Source organism: Triticum aestivum, chromosome 2B, assembly GCF_018294505.1.
Source record: "Triticum aestivum cultivar Chinese Spring chromosome 2B, IWGSC CS RefSeq v2.1, whole genome shotgun sequence".
In the NCBI taxonomy this organism is placed as follows: domain Eukaryota; kingdom Viridiplantae; phylum Streptophyta; class Magnoliopsida; order Poales; family Poaceae; genus Triticum; species Triticum aestivum.
The window spans coordinates 521,796,827-521,823,398 of record NC_057798.1 but is presented as its reverse complement, the minus strand read 5'-3'; positions in this window follow the sequence as shown (position 1 = coordinate 521,823,398).

The following is a 26,572-nucleotide window of genomic DNA, read 5'->3' as shown; positions in this document are numbered from 1 at the left end:
TATTTTTGCAAAATTGACATAGTTTCTTTCCTATCCGTTAGATATAAATCCGACGGCCTATATTGCAGGATGGCACGCACACCATCATCACCAACTCTGTTTTCTACTCCCTCCGTCCGAAAATACTTGTCATCAAAATGGATAAAAATAGATGTATCTAAAACTAAAATACATCTAGATACATTTCCTTTTATCCATTTTGATGACAAGTATTTCCGGACGGAGGGAGTATTTGTCTTTTTAGAGATTTCAACAAGTGACTATGACCGGACCTTACCAACATACTCAAAAAAGTAGTCCATAATTTTGATGTTACCCTCTTTTCTTGGCGGTGCAGTGCCATCTGGATACCTCATAAATAAATCAAGGACAAATCTGACCCCTTCCTGAAAAGACATACGTAGCAAAATGAGTGAATCTACACTCTAAAATATGTCTACATACACATCCGTATGTGGTAGTCCATTTGAAATCTGAAAAAGACAAATATTTAGGAACGAATGGAGTATATATAAGAGTAGACATGGAGATATATCTCCAGCATGGTCTACAACAAAAATGTGCTGGGCTGGTTAGCGCCGGATGCTCGCAACGCGATGACATGAGTTCGAATTCTGTCTTTTAACTTTAGATTTGTATATTATATATTACTCTACTTATTTAATATATACTTCTTTCGCTACTGTACTGACAGTGGAACCCACAGAGTACTTAGAATATTAAGGATGGACTTGTTTCTTTTTAACTTTCTGTACGAAGCTGTAGCCACCCTGCAAGTCACGTGTACACTGTACATGCAATTAACTTTTTATAGAGGGACAATCATACAGGCAATTAACTCAAATGGATTGGATGTCACTCTATTATTTCCAGCATAAAGAGCATCTCCAACGGCAGCCGGCAAATTTCCTCCCGCTTCCTTCCGCGGAGGACGACATCAAACGCCAGCGGCATACATTTTTACAACTCTAACCAACCAGATGAAATTCGTGCAAACACGGACTGATTTCATATAAGCATGAAGGATTTCGTATAAAAAAGCCGGATCTTCATATAAACATGATGGATTTCATTACATTTACATGAACTAAGAGGTGCCAATCCGGCTCTCTTGTATAATTAATACTCCCTCCGTCCGGAAATACTTGTCCTAGAAATGGATATATCTAGACTTATTTTAGTTCTAAATGGCCGCCCGCGGATCCCTTTGTCTTCCTCATGTCCGTCAGACACTTGCGGGGTCGACGAAGGTCCTCGGAAGAGACGAAGCAGCAAAGAAACCACCTGAATCCGCGGTCGTCGCCTCGGCGGTGGCCTTCATGGGTCCCAAGTGGCGGCGGCCTCCCGTGTTCTACTTCTCCTCGATGATGGCGGCGGACAGGGAGAAGCTGGCCACCGACTGGTCGCTCTCCACGCACCCGGCTTCTGTCTCTGCCTGCATGGCGCTGCCGCAGGCACGGGAGGCGCGCCCACAGACACGGGAGGCGCGGCCACCGCAGACACTGGTGGCGCGGTACGACGCGGCAGCGACGGCGCCCGTACCGGCGTGCTCGCCGCCGTGCCGGCGTGGAGCAACTCGCCACTCCTCATCGAGCTGAACTGGAGCGGCGAGTTGCTGAACCACGCGCCTGCTTGGGGCGGCAACTGGCTCCGTCGAGCCAAGCGAGGTTGGTGAAGCACCGAGCGGCCTCGCCCGTATCCGGAGGGCTCGGCGGGCCACCCAGCCGGGTAATATGCCGGAGAACGGCTCATCGGAAGCCATCGGAAGGGTGGAGAAAATGGTGAAGGAGGAGATGGGGGAGCGGCGGAGGGGTGCGATTCTTGCCCGCTGTCTGTCTGGCCTCGTGTAAATAGAGGGCGGACGGTAGGAGCTTGGCCGGCGTCTGGCCTCGTTTAAACTGAGGGCGGACGGAGGAGCTCGGCCGGTGTTGCGTTTAATTCCGACCCGCTCATGAACGGACGTGTGGCCGGAGTAGGATTCTCGGTTTGCATGCGGGTTTAACGGAGGGGTTTAATGGAGGCGCCGGGCGTGCAGCGGGCGGTGCAGTACTATTCGATTTGACAGCATTAATGAGCCGTCAAATCACAAAGGCCCTCGCCTCTCGTGAAACCGACCGAGCTAGACTGCCCCGCCCTCTAGCCTTTTAAAAAATGTATATACTCCACTTTTGTACAGTAGTAGTATCGATGGATTGCGCCATGGAGCAAAACTTGAAATTAAAAAAAGGTGGTACATATAGAGAGCGCTCGTGAACTATGTGTCATACATGGCAATAAATAAAGTACTACATGATACTTATATGATACATGGCGCAGGAGTACTAAGTATTATTAATACAGTTTTGCTAGAACTCATCTAGATGAGATATAATTTGGTCTCATTCATCTTTTATAGCCATTGGATGTGATGCTATAAGATGCGTGTGTGCTGACGTGGGTTGTATTTGTTCTTGTGCAACGAACTGACCACTGCATGTCATGTTTGATAGTCTCAAGTCATTAAAAGCATACAAGCCCCACATCTCTTCTTGGTTGATTCCTCTATTTATGTCAAAAAATAAGAAACAACGTGAGAGTTAATGCACCACGCCTATGTGTTAGACTAGCCACAATGGTGAGTAACATACACTAGTAACATACACATATCCCTAGACTATGTTACTACCTTCATATTGGGTACTACCTCCGTCTTGGTTTATAGGTCCCTTTTATAGTTTGTGCCAAATTTTGGCTAAAGATTTAACTAAAAAAATGTTAATGCATGTCAAGAAAAATTATCTCATTGGATTCGTATTTGAACATAGTTTTGAAAAATATAATGTTTGGTGACATGCGTGAATATTTTCTTAGTTTAATCTATGGTTAAAATTTGGCACGAAATACAATGGGGACCAATAAACCCGGACAGAGGTAGTAGTAACATAAGTGTGGTAACATGCAAAGCTTCATTTATTAGGTTATAGACTCATATTGCATTGGGACATGTGATGTTACAGTAACTAGCTAGTAAGTTATTATAACTACCTCTCTCCTCATTAACTCACTACCACATAAGCAAATTTGCTGAGTTGGACTCGATGTTACTGCTGAAGATACTCCCACGGTGGCTAGTCTTACTAGTATTTGCTTTTCGTAAGATGACTTATAATACTCACCTAGATAGAGGGAGTATTCGATTTGACAGTGGGCGGTGCAGTTCCCGATATGCCTTTAATGCAGACGAGGGAGGGAGTAGCGGTTCCCGATATGTTGAATGGCCAATGCATCCTCCTTCAATTAATGCATGAGGGAAGTAAGGGGAGGAGGTCTGGGAAAAGAGGTTGCACGATGTGAATGCAACGCAGTTTGCCCTCATTGCCCTCATATAAAGGCGCCCCTCCTCCATTCCAATGCATCTACCACATCGTACGCACCTAAGCACCTACACTAAGCGCAAAAGAGCTCGCTCCAGACCCATGGCGGCGATGCGCATGAGCGGCCAGCGGCTGCGCCAGATGGTCCACGATGCCGGCCTGCGGCATGGCGCCGAGGATCATCTCCAGAAGGTGTTGGAGACCGGCTGGTGGATGTCCGCCGTCGACGCCAACTACGACTCTCAGTTGGACCAAATGATCGTTGCCACCAGCAACAAGTTCACCGTCCTCAAGAAGCTCGCGGAGGACATCGCCGTACTCCTCCAGCCCGCGCGCCCGGGCTCCTCATTGCCTGCCACCCTAATCGGCCTCCATGGCCGGAACCTCTTTCAAGCACTGGTGGCCCTACGACTGCCCGCCGACGCCACGAAGAATGTCCACCTGGAGGTCGCGCTCGCCGCGAGGCGCCTCGCCCTGCAAGAATTCGTCGACCTACACATCCACGCGTACGAGCAAATCGTGTACATAGGTATCTACAAGGCCAGTGAGGACGCTACGACGTTGGCCTTCCTCAACCGGCTGGAAGCCTTGGATGCCTTTGTTGAGAAGCACCTCGACCTCGCCACAAAAGCCGCCGCTCCTTAGCCGCCGGTCGGTGGCCCGGCGCACTAAGTTGAGGAGGAGGAGGTCGTACGTTCGTGGATCCATCTTTCTTCTTGCCTTCTGTAACCACCACTGCGATTGCATCATCGTGGCCTTAATTCTTATTGTGCTGTTGCATTCTCGTTCCAGTCAATACCGACATGTGCGATCACTTTGCTTAATTATATGCATCACTGTAACTAGTACTCCATCCGTCAATTTATAAGTTGTGCTTACCTTTTCCATCAACTTCTTGCAACGCGCGGGCATCTTGCTAGAAACACTAGAATATGTCTATACAATCCGTATGTGATAGTCCATTTGAAATCTCAAAAAGACAAATATTTAGGTACGGGGGGTGTAATATATTAGGAGTATATCAAAACAATAGTGATTTCTTTCAAGTTTGTGAACAAATACTACTATTCTACTACTTTGGATCCGTCGCAATGCACGGGCACATTGCTAGTAAAAGGAAAAGGCCTGCCACGTTCGCGTCGCACCCCCACACGCCCGGGAATCGGGAGTACAACACGGCCCATCCGGCACGACACATAGCTTAGGGAAGGCGTGTTGCCTACAGCCTAGCATTTTCACTTTCATGTGGGACCGCCCGTTGAGCAAACCGACACCCCGCCCGCCGCCGGGTTATAAAACAGAAACAAGGGGAAGATCTAGTTGTAGCACGGAAGCCAAGAAATTTTGTGTCAGACGGGGCTCGTTGATAGAGTAGGAGCATTCCATACTAGTACTACTCCTACCAAGTTTGTACTCCTAATACTATTATATTACCAGTACTACCACTATACAACTAGTAGATACGTGCACGGCACAACATCGTAGGAACAAAAAATGGAAGATCTTGTTTTGGGTGATTTATCTTTTTTTCAATCAACGTAGTATGAATAATATGATGTGGGGGGCACCCATGAAGCTTATGTGGCTTGGTTGCATGGCTACGGAAGGTTAGAGAAAAATAAATAGATAATGTGTTTAGAGTGCACTCCACTAAATAGATATACTTTGGATCCATTGCAACGGACCGGCACATCTATATCTATACCCCCTATATAGTGTGTGAAAAACTTTGAAAGTTGGTCGTTGGATGAAGCCAATCCGACGGTACAAAGATGGCAAATCCGAGCACTACTGGCCATTGGATATCATCCACCAGATTCTGCCACATGTATAATCTAGAAGACTCCATGGTTGAACTTAATTCATGACTAACTTTGCCACAACTAAGCTCAGGCAAAGTTATTAATAAGTTCTTCAAAATGAGAGCCACAAGTTGGCAAGCCTAAGGGAATCTTGCCACATTTTTTGTGTGTATGTCATGTGGGCAGTGGCTTGCCTAAGGTGTGGCTTGAACCAAACACTCACCTAAGTTAATCAAACTTGCCTAACCTTACATTCCACCAAATTTTGCCACAAGTTGGCAAGCCTAAGGGAATCTTGCCACATTTTTTGTGTGTATGTCATGTGGGACCAGTGTGGCTTGCCTAAGGTGTGGCTTGAACCAAACACTCACCTAAGTTAATCAAACATGCCTAACCTTACATTCCACCAAATTTTGCCACATGTTAGAATCCAGAAAACTCCACATGTAGAAGCATAATGCACAAACCACCAGAATCTCATGCGTGCAATGCACGTGTACCTTACTACTAGTACTAGTAGTAGTAAGAAATAAATTCCAGTTTTGGCACGAGCTCGTACTGCGGGAGCACCACAAGGCCTGCCGCAGGAGTTACATTTTCCTCTCGGGGCCCACGGGACCGAACTTCAATGGCTTAGTGCCCGGCCTATGACTCAATGACATGTGGGCCTTAAATGCGGCTGGCCCACATGTCATTCTCATGGTGGTGGCGTGGTTCGTGACTCACTCGTTCGATATGAACCGGCCAGTGGTGGCGTGGCCGTGGCGAGGGTACCACAGCTGGGCGTCGGGGCGTTACGAGGTGTAGATGGCCACACCAGCAGGTACTACCTGTAGTACATAAGTACTCCAGCTAAGGATTGATGCCCGGGAAGAAATGTGTCACAGCCGCTGGATGAAAATTTGATGGTGCGGAGTACGGATCGGAGCACAACAGCAGAGCAGGCAAACCACGTCCAATCAGGTGTGTCTGTGGTAGAAAGTTGATGGTCGCCGTAGTTCAGCTGGCCCGCATGTCATGCACACAAAGGCAGAGGAGCAGTGGAGCCGAGAGGGGTGAGGGGCACGAACAATCCTACCATTCTGTCACTGACATGTGGGACCCATAAGCGTGGGTCCCACCTGTCTGCGAAGGAAAGGCAGGGCAAGGCAGTGATAGCCACGTCAGAGGATCCATGTCCATGTCGGGGGACGTCGTGCCGTGGGTTGGAGTGGCGTCGTGGGAATCGCGTGTGGGTGTGGAAGTGGTAGAAACAAGAAACGTGATGGTCGCCGTGGTTCAACTTCCATGGACAAGCTGTCATGTCTGCTGACACATGTATATCAAAACTAGAGTGTTTATATTTCAAGCACGTGAACAAGTATTATTCTACTAGTTTGGATCCATTGCAACACACGGGCCAGAACATTGGTAGTAGTAGTGTCCATCTCTATCTCTAGAGGCCTTCCCTCATTCATCCTTTTCTCTCACAAGATAAACTACTCATACAAATGCATCTTGATGTTCCGTGGCACGCACGAGGATGTTTCCTTGGGGGTCTCTCCAGCACGGCGTGGCCGTAGTTGCAAGTTGACGCCCCTTGAGATGCCGACGTTGAGGGGCACTCGGATTTCCTCCGATGAGCAGGTAAGATGAGTTTGATCACGTAGTAAATGCATTCTAAAGACTACTTCCGTGTCCATTTCCTAATTTTCCCCCTGCCCACTGTTTCACATGCTAGGCTCGGTGCGAGTGGAGATTGGCTTGCATATGTACGGGAGGGTACCAACATCAATTTGCACAACATTAACAACGGTGACACCGTTCCCGTAGAACCTTTGTCCAACATTGGGATCAGCCATGCAACGGGCCACCGCATGAATTGGTACGATGGAACCACTGTGAGATTGAATAAAAGATAGCACGAACCTTGCACATGGCGGTCAAAGGCGGACCATGTTGTCTGCGGCCGATTTGTTGCCGTACGAGTAGGAAGACGTTGTGCTCCTTTCTAACCGCATCTTCGCGGTGACAAACCAGGGGACTTATTTTGTATGGGACACATCCTACGATATACTCCCTCTCTCCCAGTTTATTTGTTTTGAATCTTTTCGTTTTATAAGTTTCAAATTCAAATTTAGAGCTCCCCATCACATGTTGAGATTACAATGTCCATTAAATCGTTGCGTGCATGTATAGTAAAGAAACAAATCTCGAGTTTGGCACGAGTTCGTGCTGCGGGAGCACCACAAGCCCTGGCGCAGGAGTTACATTTCCCTCTCAGGGCCGTCGGGACTGAGCTTCAGCGCCTTACTACACCTACCTTTGAGTCAATAACATGTGGACCCGATAGGTGACTGGTCCACATGTAATGCTCCCGAAGGCAGAGGGGCAGTGGGGCCAAGAGGGGTGAGCCGCAGGTCGGGGGACGTGTGGTTTCATGGGTTCGAGCGGCGTCGTGGGAATCGCGGGTGGCTGTGGTAGAAACTTGATGCTCGCCGCATTTTAGGTGGCCCACATGTCATGCACACAAAGGCAGAGGGGCGGTGCGGCCGAGAGGGGTGAGGCGCACGTCGGGGGGCGTGGTGCCGTGGGTTGGAGAGGCGTCGTGGGAATCGCGAGATGAAACGTGATGGTCGCCGTAGTTGAACTTCCATGGACAAGCTGTCATGTCTACGGACACATGCACTGTATACCGATCACTGGAAGGAGTAGCAGAGAAAGCTATATATGCGGATAAATAGTTCCTTATAGTCAAGCGGACCCACGCTACTACTCTGTTCCAAAGACATGCACACCATCGAAATAGTCCATCTATATCAATATACACCGAGAGGGAATAATTTTTTTACAAGAGAGGAAATAGTTCATCCATCCATAATGCCCTCCTGCTGGTGCAGCGTTTTCTTCTTCTTCTTCTTCTTCTTCTTCTTCTTCTTCTTCTTCTTCTTCTTCTTCTTCTTCTTGTTCTCATTCTCTGTGGGAGACGGCTTCGCAACAAGCTCTTTGGACCTTGCAGCTATCTCGAAACTCACACGGGCATCGAGGGCAGCATATTTTATCCGCTCGTACATCAAGGGATAATTCTCCCATCCAGACGACATTAATGCCACCGTTTCATCACCCTTCTGAAGATTTGTACTGAGCACAAAATTTGCTACGTCGAATAGGGATGGTGTCCGTTTAGCACAATCTTCTACAGGAATTTTGATTCTGGTTTGTAGGTCAGCGATGCTTTTCAAATCAAGGTTGTACGGCTCCAGCTTCTGTTTGTCCCCTTCGATGGCCGCCCCACAGAAGTATACGTCCTCCCGAGACAAGAAATCATGAATCTCACCTGGTATGGAGGGCGAGTGTATGATGTGGTACACCAAAACATCATCTTCGAGGCACAGCTGAAGGACGGTGGCGTGCTGGATCTTCCCAGGGGCACGCTCCGTGTACTCTACCTTTTTGAGGGAGTTGGATACATTGTTGATCCACTACCGAACAACCCTTGGGTGGACGGTGACGGTGGCAACTATGCGCATCGAGCCTTCGACAAGGACATGTTGGACGCTAAAAACCTGCATCTCGATCTCTTTTGCCATTTGGAACCGCTGGAACGGAGGGCTATGGTTTGGAGAATTAGGATTAGATGGCTAGTCTAACTGAAGTAGTAGATGATTATTTAAAGAGGTTAAAACAATGTGAATGCAGTGGGGTTTGGATGCAAATGAAGACGAAGGGGAGGTGAAGAAGCCGAGGCGAATTGGTTCCCGATGGAGAACTAAATGGGAGAAGTGCCGTGTAGGCAGTTGATTAGACGACTAGGTAGACTAAACGAAAAGGCTATGCGGGTAGACTGAGGAGTCGTACCTGTTTGTGTACGTGCCCATCCTTCCTGATAGGTGGGACCTATGCAAACAGATAAAAAAATGTGTCGTAGCTTTTTTTTGAGCCCGTGAGTGGGAGACACAACATTCTCTGGTTAAGGAATACTCCCTCCGTTTAGGTGAGTATAAGTCACCTTATGAAAATCAGGTTTTCCCAAAACCTTTAGGCGTGGAGCATTAACTTCCTGCTCGATCCCCTCCCAGCCTCGTTAGCCAGCGTTCTCTTCCTCTGCTGCCGCGTTCTACCTTTCCATTTTTCCTCTTCTCAAGTGTGGAACGATCTGCATGCCGTCCTTGATGCACCAGAACGACCACTGCATGCATCGCGGCAGGGCGTTGATTGGGCATGCACGAGAATTTGGTTCTGCTCGCAATATGGATGATACCTGAACGATGAAGTGAACAGGCATGCTAGCACGGGAGACCTATTTCCGCTATACAATACTGGAGTACTCATGTTCCTACTACTAGTAGTAGTAGTAGTAGTAGTAGTAGTAGTAGTACAACTGTGGTACACTTGATGGTCAAAATACTATTCATCCGGTCCTCACAGTGAAGTGACAACACCCTGCGCCTGACACTAGTCCAGGCGAGGCGGCGTGTTCGGGTTACCAAAGTCAGCCTCACCCTGTGCACTGTGCAGTCTGTCACCGCTGTTGTACATCACATTGGCGCCTCGCCTCGTCTCCCTCTCCGCTCCCATAGCACCACTCCATCTCCATCTCCTTCTCCGTCTCCGTCTCCATCTCACTGTGCCCCCGTGTACCATCGCCTCACTCGCCTCCCCCAGTACCACTATTCCCTCGCTAGCCGCTCCAGCACCGACATCCTTCTCCCCCGTAAATCAAGCCCCCTTCCAAACTCCACCATGGCCGAACGCGAACCGCGCAGCATCCATATGAGCCGCGATTGGAGCAATCTCCCCAGTGACATCCTCGACCTCTGTTGTTCGTGTATGGATATGTTGACCGCCCTGCGGCTGGCTGCATGCTCGAGGGACATGCACACGGCCATCGTCGAAGCGAGGCCTAAGCTTTTCAAGACACCCTGCTTGCTGCTATCTGGTCTTGCGAGATTGGCTCACCATGATACGGAGGCGTGCATGATGCCCCTCGACTTCAATCCGATCTCCATTAGCCGAAACTTCTTTGCAGGTATGTAGTGTGTCGCCGTACATCATTTCCCTCGACATCGATCCGATCACCATCGCCCGAAACTTCTTGGCAGGTATGTACTGGGTCGGCATGAACTCCCACTGGATGGCTGCCTTCAGAGAAGACGGTAAAAAGTTGGTGCTCGTGAACTTCCAGACCTCCCATGAGATTATCCTTCCTCCGTTGGATTATATAGAGTATTACCATCGCGGTCCAAGTCATCTAGATTACTACGTCAGTTGGACGGACCTTGTTTTGCAGAAGATTGTAATCTGCCAAGTACCCACACGACATGCGAATTACGCAGACTTCAAGCTAATTGCCTTGTTCGACCGCGGACTCGCCTATCTTTACGCCGGTGCCTTTTTTAGCTGGAGACAACTCGGCTCGCAGTGGATCATCGTCAAAGCTGATACACACTTCTGTGATGCTATTGAACACAATGGCATCATCTACGCGATCGACAAAGCAGATGGCACCACGTATTGCTGGGACGGCGCGTGTAAGTTGTTTCCGTCTCATGTTAATGATGACGCCATGACACTGTTTGAACTTTTTTTGATGATTGGCATATCCCTGTTTGAGCAGAATTTGAGTAGAACTATGGCAATATATTAGAGACGCCGTAAATCAGCTATATTTGGAATGAGTTAATTCATGCGATTGTGACCATGTCATTACAGCCAATTTGTACCCTGAATAATCAAACGGTTAGGAATATATGGATATTATCCTTATTTTACAGTAATCTATATACTACTACTAAATATGAGTGTGTATCAATGGCCATGTTAGTTTCCTCATTTTCATGATGTAGAAACATGCACCACACTGTTGGTTTCATCTAACCATACATTAGGGAAGTAAATGTGCATATGGAGAACTCTATATTTGGAAGTAGTGAAATCCTGCAATGCTTACCATGTGTACATACCTATATTCACCCTTCAGCAATCAATGACTAGAATAATATCCTCACAAAAATTTTGCCCACGGAACACGAGTATATAACAATGCATGGTCTGTTAGTTACCTTGAAGAATTTGTTTGTGAGGACAGAACATGATTACATAACATGCATGACATGGTAGTTTCCTGTGAAGAATCGATTGCGAGATAACATGAGTATAACCATGCATGGCACTTCTATATTTTCGAACCCAGTATACATTTCCCTGTATTTTCCTCCCAGATCCAACAGGGACATATCAATGTTGTTTCTTGCATTATCCTACTCATACTCTGAACAATGCTGATCTTACATTAACAATGCATGTCCTTTTTGATATGATGCAGTGTCCCTACAGTTACTGCCCTTTGTAATTACACCACCTTTGCCAAAAACAGGGAAGCACAACTGGTTCCTCGCTCGATCAGACGACGGCAAAAGACTGATGATCATTCGGACACATGAGCCGGAAAAGTTATATTGCAAAAACCCCATTGTATACAAGCACCGTGTAATACGTGAGTATCCGGACAGTGGCTGTTACGTCTATGAGCAGGATACCAGCTTGTTGGGGCCTTTAGGATTTTTTAGTTGGAGGCGGGTAAACAGCCTTGGTTCACACTCTCTGTTTCTCGGACTCAATTATCCGATTAACCAGGAGATCACCGTTGGCAAGGACCTTGATGGCAGAGAGGCTCTGTTTGCTATGGAAAACTGTGTCTACACGGCGAGCCCTAGGAGTTCGGGAGCATACTCCCCTGATTGTCAACGATACAGCCTGCAGCCAAAAGAAGGTGAGAATGACAAAGGCATCCGGATTAACTTTGATCCTTGGATGTCTCAATTACGACAGGCAGTGATGTGGTTCAAGCCTTCAGGTTGATAGGTAATTGGGCTGTTGCATCGAAAGGGTGGAGTACTGGTGTCTCCGGATCACTGGTCGCTGAAGCGGGGCTGCAAATTATGATGGTGTTGGATCATCTCTTCGAATGACTTTGTTGTCTTTGCTGCTGGTTCTGGATGGGTAGTTCTTTCTTTTGTTATGCATATTCCTTGTCATTTGGTCATCCTCGTCTATGTCACTCTTTCTATGTAATAGTTGCTTCTGTTTAGAATGTCATTCTCGTCTGGATCACGAGAGTCTGAGCGCTGCAGATGGGTACGTTTTGGTGGTGTAGCAAGACTTCTTATGAACTATCATGTCTTGCTGTTTATGTCAGTAGTAGTCACTAGTCAGTGTTTGAATGTTGTATATATCGTTGTTTCGAACTGTTTATTGTCTCGAACTACTGGTGGGCTAAATGAGGGCATCACCATTCTCCAGTGTTCAGAGTATATCTCCTTTTTTCAAGTTATATAATTTGAGCTCACTGTCTTTTCGATGATGTACACTTGTTTGGGCCAGTGAGGTGTCGTTGAATATGGGCCGAGTAGTAACGCAATGCCAAACAGGTCAATTATGACTCTCGGGCCGGGCTCTCAAAAGATCCTGAAAAAAAGGCCGGGCTCTCCAAAAAAGAAAGAATAAGGACTCTTAGGCCGACATGTGGGCGCCACCGGTGTTTTCGTGCGCTTGCGCGCCGAGAGCATATTGGCGCGTGCTCGAAATTCATGCTACCTTTTCATCCCCAGTCTCCCGCCCCTCCCCCACCTCTGGAATCTCGATTCCTACTCCAGTTCCCCCAAATCCCCCTCCTGTACTCCCTGTACTCAAGCGCACTATCATGTCGCCGGTCAACGCGGATCTCCGAGCCGGAGATCCTGAGGTCCGTCCTGCCTTCGGTCGCTGCGTGCTGTCGCTCAACAGTGGCATGGCGGCGCTTGACGACCAGTTTGCCGGCAAAGTGCTGATGGTAACCATCAACGGCGACCGGCCTCCCGTCTCGCCGGACGACCTTGTCAAAGCTCTTGGCATTGCGCACGGCATCCAAATAAGTGACTTGCTCGTCGAAGTCTGTCCGCCACCGGCTGATTTCTTCGTCAGGTTCCGAACAACTTTCGACTGCAGTCGTGTGTTCGAATCTTCCCGGCGTTTGTTCTGCGATGGCGCGCTGGTGAGCTTTGATCGGTGGCACCCAGGATGGGGCTCGGTGCCCTCTGAGCTTGAGTTTTTAACAAAGCTTACCTTCCACGGCATGCCTCGACGTGCTTGGAACAGCGAGTCCATGAACGAGCTTATCAACGACCTTGGAGGTGAGCTCGTAAGTATGTTTGTTCCTCCAGACAGCTGGGCTCTGACGGTTATGGCATGGATGAAGAAGCCGTCCACCATACCGAAGGTGATTGGTGTTGAGATACCGGTGCAGGAACCGGGGTTGTACTATTCGTCGCCACCAAGGCCGCCGCGGACCACGTTAGGGATGTACCTGTATCGAGTGTTCGTGCATGTCGAAGAAGTGGTCAATCCATCAATCGAAGTCCTGCCGCCCCCGCTGGTGCCAGGGTCCGTCGACGACGTCCATTACAGGAGTCAACGTCAGACTTTCCCCGTGTTGCTCGGAACGATGGATGGCACAGGGCCTACTCCATCGCGCGGCGGAGGCCACTGCTTCTTTGGGAGAAGAGGCAGGGCTGGCTGCCTGGATGTGCTCTAATTTGAGGTAACAACTGAATCTTGTCAGATAGTACTAGTTAAATCCGAGCTATGGGTCTGAAGCACTGATATGCCAGTACATTTGATTGTGACCTGTTCTAATTTTGTACCTGAACTTTTTTTAGAAAGGGTTGTACGTCAACTTAATGTGCTAGCAGAACTTATTGTGTTGTCTGTCTGTTTTCTTTGCACAACATTCAAGATATTTCCCCGTCATTTATAAAGACGATGAACCGTTATGTACGACTTCGTTGGTTTCAACATAGCCCTTCCCGTAGCGATCCACTGCTTCCATCCTGATTGTGCCGCCTGCGTGAAATTTTTGTATGCAAGTTCAGTGTGCTATGATGTTCTATATGATTGTGTCAACTATATAAGTTTTTACTGAGCATCAGCAATGCATATGGCTGAAAGATGTATTTACGAGCATCGACCGATGGGTCTCTCTCTCTATCTCTCTCTCTCACACACACACACACACACGCACACACACGCGCACACGCACAAGTGGGACCCGTTGAATTATTTATTTGCTCGTGACAGCTTTTAATTAGGTTCCACTGTAATCTAACTTTTTTCTTAAGTTATTAATTGAGCTCAGTGACTTCAAAAAGTTGTACATAAGCCTTGTTTGGGCCTTTCCGGCGTCCCTGAATGTGGGCTGAGTAACCATGTTAGGTTGTACTGTACTACACAGGCCTTTTTTTCAACATCAGCAATGCAACTGGGCCGACAGTTGTACACAATATCCGGGTCAACTTGTTATCCGCCCCGCTGGGCTGCAAAGTTTCCTAGGAGGTATGCATTAGGCTTAACAAGAAAATGGACTTTAAGAAATAATAAATGGGATGTAATTATAATAACTGGGCAATTACTATGCACCAAACATGTAATTAGTTTGAAAAATATATTATTTTTGGAATTGGGAAATTTTAATTTCATTACTTGTTGCGCGCGCAATATTTCATTGGATTTTAACGTGATACAACTTTATTTTGAAATTATATTTAACCTGACTAGAAATTTCGGATAAAAATATTTCGGATCCCATCAAAATGTGGGAATTTTTTTTGAATTCTGTTTTGAGCGGTTGTTTGAAATTATTAATCGTTGTCCTACCTAGAAGTTGGGTTGTACTTTTAACAAACCCGTAAATGGGTGATAGTAAATTCCATTAGAATTGAAAAATGGGCTGTACATTCTTACAAATCGCAAATGGGCTATATGTTCTCTGCCAAATCCGAGTTGTGGGCCTACTAAGTTGACGCATACCAAGGGCTTTGTCAATTTAGTCAATATAAACGATTCTAGCTGCAGTGATCGTACGATGTCCATCCAACGGTCGTAGTGCTTCTTTAACCTCTGGTCTTCTTGCTCCAGCCGCCCAAAGTAGCGCCGGTCGTGTCGCGTGCTCCTGCCTCTCGTGGCCGGTTGTGATGCCGCGGAGGCCTCACCGCCCCGTACTACTCCCACCGCTGGCCAGGCCATCCCTCTACTCATCCACACCCCCTGTTATTCTGCGGCGATGACAGCCTCACACCGCAACCGAACCAGTGAACCCTCGTACTCCTCTCTGCGCGGGCTACCGCTGCTGCATCTTCCCCGGCTCCGTGTCGTCCCCTTCCTAGGCCTCGCCGTCGTCCAGACCACCGCCCTGGTGCTGTCAGTGTGGCGTGGTCAACATGGTCAACAACCGACTTCCATCGGAAGAGTACTATACATGGAGAGGCTGACAGCTGGGTCAAGGCGGCCGCAAGGAAGTGCCTCCTTATTACGCGCAAAATAATTATTCCTCCACCTGACAGCAGGGACCCACCGGACGGGCCACCTTATTTTTTGAAAAAAACGTTTCCACCCTGACTGTTGGGACCCACCGGACGGGCCAGCGTATTTTGCGAAAAAATCATTCCCCGTGCTGTCAGCTCGGACCCACCGGAAGTGCCTCCTTATTACGCACAAAAAAATGAATACTCCCCCTGCTAGCTGGGACCCACCATGGTGGGAGGCTGACTTGTGGGCCTGCTAAGTTGACTGGGACAGGGGCCTTTGTCAACTTTAGTCAATATGAATGATTCTAGTTCCAGTGACCGTACGATGGCCATCCAACGACGGTAGTGCTTCTTCAACCTCTGGTGTTCTTGCTCCAGCCGCCCAAAGCAGCGCCGGTCGTGTCGCATGCTCCTGCCTCCCATGGCCGGCTGTGCTGCCGCGGAGGCCTCACCGCACCCTACTATTCCCACCACTAGCCAGGCCCTGCGGCGACGGCAGCCTCACACCATAGCCGAACCAGTGAACCCTCGTACTCCTCTCCGCGCGGGCTTCCACTGCCGCGTCTTCCTCAGCTCCCTGTTGTCCCCATCCTAGGCCTCTCCGTCGTCCACCGCCGTGGTGCTCTTGGCGCCGCATGGTCAATGTGGTCAACGACCGACTTCCATCGGAAGAGTACTGTACATGGAGAGGCTGACGGCTGGGTCCACGGCAGCCACAAGGAAGTGCCTCCCTATTACGCGGAAAATAATTATTCCTCCACCTGACAGTAGGAACCCACTGGACGGGTCACCAGTATTTCGCGAAAAAAACATTTCCCCCTGACTGCTGGGACCCATAGGACAGGCCATCGTATTTCACGAAAAAAACGTCCCCCCCCCCCCCCCCCCCCCCCCCCCCCCGCTGTCAGCTCGGACCCACCGGAAGTGCCTCTTTATTACGCACAAAAAAATGAATACCCCCTGCTAGCTAGGACCAACCTTGGTGGGAGGCTGACTTGTGGGTCTACTAAGTTGACTGGGACAGGGGCCTTTGTCAACTTTAGTCAATATGAATGATTCTAGCTCCAGTGACCGTACGATGGCCATCCAACGGCGGTAGTGCTTCTTCAACCTCTGGTGTTCTTGCTCCAGCCGCCCAAAGCAGCACCGGTCGTGTCGCATGCTCCTGCCTCCTGTGGCCGGCTGTGCTGCCACGGAGGCCTCACCGCCCCCTACTATTCCCACCGCTAGCCAGGCCCTGCGGCGACGGCAGCCTCACACCGTAGCCGAACCAGTGAACCCTCGTCCTCCTCTCTGCGCGGGCTTCCACTGTTGCATCTTCCCCGGCTCCCTGTTGTCCCCTTCCTAGGCCTCGCCGTCGTCCACCGCCGTGGTGCTCTCGGTGCGGCGTGGTCAATGTGGTCAACGACCAACTTCCATCGGAAGAGTACAGTACGTGGAGAGGCTGACAGCTGGGTCCACGGCAGCCGCAAGGAAGTGCCTCCTTATTATGTGGAAAATAATTATTCCTCCACTTGACAGTAGGGACCCACCGGAAGGGTCACCAGTATTTCGTGAAAAAAACATTTCCCCTGACTGCTGGGACCCACAGGACAGGCCACCGTATTTCGCGAAAAAAATGTCCCCCCCCCCGCTGTCAGCTCGAACCCACCAGAAGTGCCTCCTTATTACGCACAAAAAAATGAATACCCCCTGCTAGATGGGACCAACCTTGGTGGGAGGCTAACTTGTGGGCCTACTAATTTGACAGGGACGGAGGCCTTTGTCAACTTTAGTCAATATATGAACGATTCTAGCTCCAGTGACCATACGATGTCCATCCAACGGCCGTAGTGCTTCTTCAACCTCTGGTCTTCTTGCTCTAGCCGCCCAAAGTAGCGGCGGTCGTGCCGCCTGCTCCTGCCGCCCGTGGCCGGCTGTGATGCCGTGGAGGCCTCACCGCCCCCTACTACTCCCACCGCTGGCTAGGTCATCCCTCTACGCACCCACACCCCCTGTTATTCTGCGGCGATGGCAGCCTCACACCGCAGCCGAACAAGTGAACCCTCATACTCCTCTATGCGTGGGCATCCACTGTTGCATCTTCCCCAGCTCCGCGTCGTCCCCTTCCTAGGCCTCACCATCATCCACCTCCCTGGTGCTCTTGGCACGGCGTGGTCAATGTGGTCAAGGAATGGCTTCCATCGGACGTGGACTATACATGGAGAGGCTAACAGCTGGGTCCACGACCCCAGCAAGGAAGTGCCTCCTTATTACGCGCAAAATAATTATTCCTCTACCTGACAGCAGGGACCCACCGGACGGGCCACCGTATTTAGCGAAAAAAGTGTTTCCCCCTGTCTGCTGGGACCCACCAATTACATCTTCGAATGCAAGGAAGTGCGTCCGAAAAAAAATGATTCGCCCCCCTGATTGCTGGGACCCACCAGCTACATCTTCGCACGCAAGGAAGTGCCTGACAGTCGGGACCCACCTGGTCGAAGCATACGTAGCATTGTCATTTTGGTCGCGAACATGTACGTACATATATACTGGTGGATGTAGAGGCGCGCACGTGTCGTAGTAGAGGCACGCACGTAGCATGTACACGTGTGTATAGCGGCGAGGGTGCAAGAAAGAAAATACGGCCACGTACGTACATACGGGCAGGGTCTCTAACGCCTATTGCGCATATGTACATGGCTGGGTCGGAACGGAGAAACATCGTCATCGTCATGTTCATGGGGAGCCAACCGGCTGGGTCGGAACGGAATGTGTGGTTGTGTCCATCGGGAGGGCTTGGACGGAACAGGCGATGGAAACGAGGCCTGGTGTATCGCACAACGGAGGAAACGGCCTTGTGTTCGACCGGCCATGTTCGAAACGGGGTCCTGTTGATCAGGAGGGGCCTGGCGTACCGCAAAACGGAGGAAACGAACCTCCTACGGTCGAAACAGGGGTCCTGTTGATCGGGAGGGGTGTGGCGTACCGCAAAACGGACGAAACGAACTTGTGTTGGAGCGCTACGGTCGAAACGGGGGGGGAGGGGTGTGGCGTACCGCAAAACGGGACTCCACGGGATACTGTTCATCTCCACCGTCGACCTCCTCCAGCCTCCACGGGCTATCGTCGACCTCCTCCAGCCTCCACGGGCTCCTGTTCATCCAGACTCCACCGTGCGCTACTCCACCGGCTACTGTTCAACCACCCCTCCACGAGCACCCCTCCACCGTCTACTGTTCATCCAGCCCTCCATACCACGGGGTCCTGTTCAACCACCCCTCCACGGCCACCCCTCCACCGTCTACTGTTCATCCAACCCTCCGCACCACGGGTTCCTGTTCATCCAGAGGCAACGCCACTGCTCACTATTCATCCAAACCCTCCTGCAACGCTCACTGTTCATCCAATCGATCGGCTTCAGTTAGCAGCAATAGCGAAGGAATCGCTCCATCGGGTTCAGTTAACAGCCATCGATCGATCCCTCGGGTTCAGTAATGCGTAGCCTGCAGTGCAATCGCTCGAGTTCAGTTAGAGCCCAAGACCTCCCTCGGGTTCAGTTAGAGGCAACGCCTCACATACACGCGCGTACCTGTATGAGAGAAACGCGCATCGCTCTCCCACCATAACCGGTAACTCCCCAAAATTTTCCTCCCCCTCGCTTGTACCATGGTTTTTTCCGTCATGGATGGCCCAAAGAATGTCATGCAGCTGCGTCTCCGGCCTGCCCAGGATGAAAAGCCCATTTTCTATCATGATTTTTTGTCATAGAAGTAGGAGCCCACCACATCTATGATGATACCGGGTTTTGTCACAATTATCGTCATAGAAGTGTCATATGTATGACAGGGAAAAAATTCGTTCGGCCCAAAATGTCATGGATGTGTCTTTTTTTGTAGTGTAATTTATCCAGGTGTGGTTGAATTGACAACTCAACTGCTAATACTCAAGAATATTCTTTGGCTCCCCTTGTGTTGAATCAATAAATTTGGGTTGAATACTTTACCCTCGAAAGCTGTTGTGATCCCCTACACTTGTGGGTTATCACACGGTCATGGAAAAATCTGGAGTGGAAACAAGGTCTTCAGAGCAGATAATGCTATCTGACAAAGCACATGTCTTGCTGGTTACTGATAGCTCCTCAGAGGAGGATTCAGAGACAAATGACCAGTCATATCCCCCCCCTGAGGTGCATGCCCTAACTTGGCAGGGTTATGTTGCTCATATCATGCGTATGGTATCTTGCATTGCTATGTCATTTGCTTAGTTTAGACATGCTTTGTGTGAATGCCACCTATTTAGTGTCTATTATCATATATGTGAATTATGCAATGCCATCTTGTTGCAAGACATTATATATGTGAATTATGCAATGTTATCTTGTTGCAAGGCATTATGTATGTCAATTATGCAATCCATGCTGTTTAGACAAGCGTCATATATGTGAAGTATATCATGTCGTCCTTTTTTTGTATTTCTCATTGCTTTTGTCGACAATGTTTGTATATTCAACTACTCTTCCTGTGCATCAGCCATTTGAATTGGTGATGTAGAAATCTGGTGTGAAAATAAGGTCTTCACAGCAGACAATGCTACCCGCTGAAGCAGATATCTTGCTGGTTATAGATAGCTCTTCAGAGGAGGATTCAGAGGCAGATGGCAAGTCCTATTATCCCCCTGAGGTGTATGCTCAAACTTGGCAGGGTTATATTACTCATATAATGCATATGTTGTATTGCAATGCTTAGTTTTTACATCATATACACAATACTGAATGCCATCTCCTTAGTTGACACTTCATATATGCGATTGCCCTCTACTCACTTCCTTAGTATATAAATCATATATTTGAATTATCTCATGCCATGATGTTTACATAGACAGCATGTATCTGAAATATGGCATGCCAACCCATTTTCTAAAGACATAATATAGTTATATCATCTCATCCTATTTACATAGTCATCATATTTTAAATTATGTCATTCTATCTGTGAATTATATCATGCCATCATGTTTCCATCGACGGCATGTTTGTGATTTATGGCATGCCAACCACTTTAATAGACACATTGTATAGTTATATCATGTCATCCTATTTACATAGTCATCATATTTTGAAGTATGTCATTCTATCCTGTTTAGTTAGCCATCATACTTGTGAAATTGTGTCATGCTATCCTGTTTAATTAGCCATCATATATGTGAAATTATGTCCTACTATTCTATTTGCTTAGACAACATAAATGTGAATTATTTCATGCCATGTTTTCTTCCCTACTGTCCATTGCACCTGTCTATCTTACAATGTCTGTACATTCAATTACTTTTCTTGTTTATCAGCCATTTCAATTGGAGGGGGTGATGGCAGTATCTGTGGGAGTAAAAACACGGTCTTCAGAAAAGATCGAGCTACCTGTCGATGCAGATAGAACCACTGTTGTACTTGCCCAAGAACTAGCCCCACCACACATAACCCACACTCATGCAGATTGTACCCCTACCTAGTTGGACAAAGAACCAGCTACACCACTTCTAACCCCAACCCCGGCAGATAGACACCCAGTTCCCATTGACACAACACCGTCTCCACCATAGAGCACCCAAACACAAGCAGTTAGTAAGGCAACTGCAGTGCCCAAATCACGAGGACCACCACTCTGAACCCGAAGTCAATGCTTAAAGCAGAAGAAGAATTGTTCTTAGGTCAGGTTCCGTAGCTATGGTTCATACTACTTTGCTCTTGCATCACTTTATTTATTGATACCAACTAATTTCAAATTTTAAGGATGCAATTGAAACTCCAATGGCGCAACAGGTATGTTTAAACTTGTTTCTTCAACATGTTTGGTTGTTTCCTGTTGTAACTTGCTCTATGTTGATTTTAGTTTCAGTTGAATAAACAGTTATGTTCTCATGTCATGCACATTACAAGTGTTGTTATTGTTGTGTAGTTTCCCACACTTATATTCTATCTATGCTTCTTTATCTTAAATAGATATTATTTGAATTGTATCTATCTTGATTTGGCAACATAAACTAGAATGATATAGACCATATAGTGACCATACTACATAGATATATGTTTGTTTCATGTTGTTATCCTATCCACCTTACTACTGAACTGGTTTACCAAAATGAGTTTCATATACTACATTGTAAACCTGAGTTGTGTTTGTTTGTTTCTCTGTTAGAACGTGGATAAAATATTGGAGAAGAGTACCCCGTTATGCAATGGTAAAGGAAGTAATACAAATAAGGTTCAAGATAGTGAGACATCCCTGTTGGTCTCCAAGAAAGTTGATAAAAACTATATTGAAGACATTGAGACAATCCCAAAGTCCTGTCTTGATGTAGTGTTTGAGTTACTGGCTACCACTACTAGCACCAGCTCTTCGAACTCGTTGCCTGAATCAGTTCAGCTTCTTGAGTCTCAACTTCAAGTTGAAAGAGATCGATCAGATGTTATGCGACAGGAAGCCGAAGGACTGAGGAAGTCCCTGCAGAATTCAGATGCATACTTTCTGGTGCAACAGCGAGTGCTGGAGGACTTAAGCGCCAAACAAGAGAAAGTTAATAATCTTGCTAAGCATCTTGCCAGCATTATGGGTACCCAGGATATTGTTTCTTGAGCTCTTCTGAAGTGGTTCAGTTCTGGACTTGTTTTGTTGCGGCATTTATATGTGATACGTCTCCAACGTATCTATAATTTTTGATTGCTCCATGCTACTTTATCTACTGTTTTGGACTATATTGGGCTTTATTTTCCACTTTTATATTATTTTTGGGACTAACCTATTAACCGGATGCCCTGCCTAGAATTGCTGTTTTTTGCCTATTTTAGTGTTTCGAAGAAACGGAATATCAAACGGAGTCCAAACGGAATGAAACCTTCGGGAACGTGATTTTCTCACCGAACGTGATCTAGGAGACTTGGACCCTGCTCCAAGGAACAAAAGAGTTGGTCACGAGGGTGGGAGGCGCCCCCCTAGGGCGCGCCCCCTGCCTCGTGGCCCCCTATTGCTCCACCGACGTACTCCTTCCTCCTATATATACCTACGTATCCCCAAACGATCAGAATAGGAGCCAAAAAGCTAATTCCACCGCCGCAACCTTCTGTATCCACGAGATCCCATCTTGGGGCCTGTTTCGGAGCTCCGCCGGAGGGGGCATCCACCATGGAGGGCTTCTACATCAACACCATAGCCCCTCCGATGAAGTGTGATTAGTTTACTTCAGACCTTCGGGTCCATAGCTAGTAGCTAGATGGCTTCTTCTCTCTTTTTGGATCTCAATACAATGTTCTCCCCCTCTCTCGTGGAGATCTATTCGATGTAATCTTTTTTTTGCGGTGTGTTTGTTGAGACCGATGAATTGTGGGTTTATGATCCAGATTATCTATGAATAATATTTGAATCTTCTCTGAATTCTTTTATGTATGATTGAGTTATCTTTGCAAGTCTCTTCGAATTATCCGTTTGGTTTGGCCAGCTAGATTGGTAGTTCTTGCAATGGGAGAAGTGTTTAGCTTTGGGTTCAATCTTGCGGTGTCCTTTCCCGGTGATAGAAGGGGCAGCAAGGCACGTATTGTATTGTTGCCATCGAGGATAACAAGATGGGGTTTTTATCATATTGCATGAATTTATCCCTCTACATCATGTCATCTTGCTTAAGGCGTTACTCTGTTTTTAACTTAATACTCTAGATGCATGCTGGATAGCGGTCGATGAGTGGAGTAATAGTAGTAGATGCAGAATCATTTTGATCTACTTGTATTGGACGTGATGCCTATATACATGATCATACCTAGATATAATCATAACTATGCTCAATTATGTCAATTGCTCAAGAGTAATTTGTTCACCCATCGTAGAATATCTATGCTCTTAAGAGAAGCCACTAGTGAAGCCTATGGCCCCCGGGTCTATTCTCATCATATCAATCTCCATCACTTTATTACTTGCTTTGTTTTTACTTTGCCTTTTACTTTTCACTTTGCATCTTTATACCAAAAATACCAAAAATATTATTTATCATCTCTATCAGATCTCACTCTCGTAAGTGACCGTGAAGGGATTGACAACCCCTAATCGCGTTGGTTGCGAGGAGCTATCGTTTTGTGTAGGTACGAGGGACTTGTGTGTGGTCTCCTACTGGATTGATACCTTGGTTCTCAAAAACTGAGGGAAATACTTACGCTACTTTGCTACATCATCCTCTCCTCTTCGGGGAAATCCAATGCAGTGCTCAAGAGGTAGCAAGAAGAATTTCTGGCGCCGTTGCCGGGGAGGCTCACGCAAGAGCAAGTCAACCATACCAAGTACCCATCAGAATCCCTATCTCTCGCATTACATTATTTGCCATTTGCCTCTCGTTTTCCTCTCCCCCACTTCACCCTTGCCGTTTTATTCGCCCTCTCTTTCCCAATCTCCTTCTCTCTTTCCCGTTTGCCTTTTCCCGTTGCCTTTTTCCTCGTCCGTTTGTTTGCTCGTGTGTTAGTTTGCTTGCTTGTCGCGATGGCTCTACCTAGATTTGGTGACCTTCACCTTAAAAGGCTAGAGGAGATCGAAAGCAATGTCAGAAAGTTTATGGTTTTGCAATTTGAGCATAATAATTTCTTTAGAAACGAGCTTAAGGAACAAAAAAAATTTATGAGTTATATGAATAAAGAACTCGATGATATGTCTAAAGAATTTGATGGTATAAGATCCCAAATTGCTCGTCTTGAAAAGATGACCGCTGAAATTTCGGATATGCAAGCTACCTTAGTCAATAAGATGGCTGCTAAACCGAATTCCTATGAAAATCAAGATGTAGATCTAAAAGTTATTGATGTGTCCCCCATTAAATCTTTGTTTTGCAATATGAATCTTGATGAAACTGAATATGATCTTCCTTTACCTAGAAGGTGTTCTAAGAATTCGGAGTTTCTAGATCTTGATGATGAAATTGATGAAAGTGGGATTGAAAGAAATAAAAACCTAGATGTTGCTAAACCCACTATTTTGGATCACAAGGAATTTAATTATGAAAATTTCTCTTTAATTGGTTGTATTTCCTTGTTGCAATCCGTGCTAGATTCTCCTCATGCTTATAGTCAAAATAAGGCCTTTACCGAACACATTGTTGTTGCCTTGATGCAATCTTATGAAGAAAAACTTGAGTTGAAAGTTTCTGTCCCTAGAAAACTCTATGATGAGTGGGAACCTACTATTAAAATTAAAATTAAAAATTATGAGTTTCATGCCTTGTGTGATTTGGGTGCTAGTGTCTCTACTATTCCCAAAACTTTGTGTGATTTGCTAGATTTTCGTGATTTTGATGATTGCTCTCTAAACTTGCATCTTGCGGATTACACTATTAAAAAGCCTATGGGAAGAATTAATGATGTTATTATTGTGGAAAATAGGAATTATGTGCCCATAGATTTTATCGTTCTTGATATAGATTGCAATCCTTCATGTCCTATTATTCTTGGTAGACCTTTCTTTAGAACGATTGATGCAATCATTCATATGAAGGAAGGGAATATTAGATTCCAATTTTCCTTAAAGAAGGGCATGGAACACTTCCCTAGAAATAAAATAAAATTACCATATGAATCTATCATTAGAGCCACTTATGGATTGTCTACCAAAGATGGCAATACCTAGATCTATCCTTGCTTTTATGCCTAGCTAGGGGCGTTAAACGATAGCGCTTGTTGGGAGGCAACCCAATTTTATTTTTGTTCTTTTGTTTTTTCTTATGTTTAGGAATAAATAATCCATCTAGCCTCTGTTTGGATGTGGTTTTATGTTTTAATTAGTGTTTGTGCCAAATAGAACCTATAGGATAACCTACGATGATAGTTGATTTGATTCTGCTGAAAAACAGAAACTTTGCACGCACGAATGTAATTTTGTTAAATCACAAAATGTGATTTTGCGTTGATTCTTTTTTATGCTGTTCGATAAACAAATTTTCCAGGACTTCCTATTTTGGTAGGATTTTTAGAGTTCCAGAAGTTTACGTTAGTTACAGATTACTACAGACTGTTCTGTTTTTTGACAGATTCTGTTTTGCGTGTGTTGTTTGCTTATTTTGATGAATCTAGGGCTAGTAAAATAGTTTATGATCCATGGAAAAGTTGGAATAAATTAGGTTTAACACCAATATAAATAAAGAATGAGTTCATTACAGTACGTTAAAGTAGTCTTTTGTTTTCTTTCTCTAACGGAGCTCACGAGATTTCTATTGAGTTTTGTGTTGTGAAGTTTTCAAGTTTTGGGTGAATTCTTTTGATGGATTATGGAACAAGGAGTGGCAAGAGCCTAGGCTTGGGGATGCCCATGGAACCCCCAAGATAATCCAAGGAAACCAAAAATTCAAAGCTTGGGGATGCCCCGGAAGGCATCCCCTCTTTCGTCTACTTCCATCGGTAATTTACTTGGAGCTATATTTTTATTCAACACATGATATGTGTTTTGCTTGGAGCGTCTTGTATCATTTGCGTCTTTGCTTGTTAGTTTACCACAATCATCCTTACTGTACACACCTTTTGAGAGATCCATACATGAATTGGAATTTGTTAGAATACTCTTTGTGCTTCACTTATATCTTTTGAGCTTGATAGTTTTGCTCATAGTGCTTCACTTATATCTTTTGAGCGTGACAATTTTTTGCTCTAGTACTTCACTTAGATCTTTTAGAGAATGGTGTTGGATTTGTTTTAAAGAAACTATTGATCTCTCATGCTTCACTTAGATTATTTTGAGAGTCGTTAATAGCATGGTAATTTGCTTAATGTTAATATACTTGGTATTCAAGATATGTGAAACTTTCTTTTGAGTGCGTTGAATACTAAGATAAGTTTGATGCTTGATAATTGTTTTGAGATATGGAGGTGATAATATCAAAGTCGTGCTAGTTGAGTAATTGTGAATTTGAGAAATGCTTGTGTTGAAGTTTGCAAGTCCCGTAGCATGCACGTATGGTTAAAGTTCTGTAACAAATTTGAAATATGAAGTGTACCTGGCTTGTGCATCCTTATGAATGGCGGTCGGGGACGAGCGATGGTCTTTTCCTACCAATCTATCCCCCTAGGAGCATGTTCGTAGTACTTGATTTTTGATGACTT